This window comes from Galeopterus variegatus, unplaced genomic scaffold, assembly GCF_000696425.1.
Source record: "Galeopterus variegatus unplaced genomic scaffold, G_variegatus-3.0.2 Scaffold3901, whole genome shotgun sequence".
Taxonomy (NCBI): Eukaryota; Metazoa; Chordata; class Mammalia; order Dermoptera; family Cynocephalidae; genus Galeopterus; species Galeopterus variegatus.
Genome location: NW_007730012.1, coordinates 188,819 through 190,452, shown reverse-complemented (window position 1 = coordinate 190,452; position 1,634 = coordinate 188,819).

Below are 1,634 nucleotides of genomic sequence, written 5' to 3'. Positions count from 1 at the left end.
TGCTTAGTAAACATCAGATAAGAAGGAAAGTAAGCCCTGGAGCTTGTTGGACCTTGGGAACCTGGCCAGTTCCCAGTGCCGAAGAACTCCCCAAAGACTTGTGAGAAAAGATCCAAGCATTAATAAAATAACCACAGCTGCATGTTTGCACACAGACTAATGTTATCAGTCTGTGGCTGGGTGATATAAGCAGGATTTCCTCAAACCACCCTCTGAAGTCTCGCCCGAGGAGTAGACACACTGCCTGTGGCAAACCCAACTGGGACTCCAGATCACTGTTCACAGGACTTCCCAGCACTGCTTGGATCTGGATGTAGGTGTTTCCCCAGTTTGGTGATGCAAACACTGTTTATTTTATTTTTTTCTTTTCTTTTTTTAATATGCCTGCTTAATCTTGCTTTCTTTGCTTACTTGCTTATTGCTGTAGCTTGATAAACATCATAAACTGGCTTATTAGTGTGACAAGTGGTTTCTTTTACCAATGAATCCTTTGAACCTAAATGAAAGCAAAAACTTTCAGAAAAACACTCTGTACAATTCTGTTCTCGTCAATGTCCATAATGATGGCAAGTGCTAAGCAGTAGTCTCAGTCTTCTTATTCCTTGACATATCAGCAGTATTTTACATCATTTTTGTATAACTCCAGTGTGAAACTTTTCTCTGAACTCCTGACTCGTATAGCAACAACTGCCAACATGTCATTTCCTCTGTGGATTATGAGAAAAGTATGTATTTTCACACTGAACCATAACTAACAGTACGTTTAGTTAAGCAGCTTATCATCTGGTATAATTAAATGAAAGAGAAAAAACAAAGAGTTACACTAATAAACACACAAACATGTTAAAGAGAAATAAAGAAAAGCTCAAGGTCACCCTGGAAAAATTTAGATGGCATAGTGATTTTTTTCCTGAAAACAGGTTATACTTGTTATTAGATTAGGCAATAAAAGAAAACTATGCAAATTTTAATTCAAGATACACATCTTCCTTTTATATCCTCATTCCATGCCCCCTACCTTCTCCCTAACAGACTGGTGCAATTGGGCTGCTGCTATTAATCCATGAGTGCAGGACCAGGGTGACCCTTTTATCTGCCTTACAAAATGCTCAGCTTTTCAAAGAAGACCCTGACATAACTGTTGCATGTCCTCAGAGATTTTATTTGTAAATTCATGTCTACTTTTAGCAGCTGGGACCATTAGTGCTCTGAGGCACACCACAGCCTCCCTGGACCAGAAAAGCCTTCACAGGGTGGAGATAAATGGGACCATACCTCAGATCCAGGAGCTATGCTATTTGTGCTGGATCAAGACTTCTCAAGTGTTGTTGACTACCAAGGCTGGGGTAAGTGTTAAATGTGTAAATGGATGAGGTAGACAGAAAATAAGGTCGAGGTCAGTTCTGCATAGAAATGGGAGGATAGAGACGGACAACAATCATACAGAGATATTGATGTCCTTGACCACTCTGGAGGTCATCTCAGACTGCCCTCTGACTCCATTATAGAAAATAGAGTTTCTTGAATCCCTCAGGTATTCAGGCAGGCTTAATGCACACCAAAATTTATAATCAGTAAGTCCTTATTTGCTTGACACCTGAGTAGTCTCTGCTGCAATTAGAGATTTTAGTCTC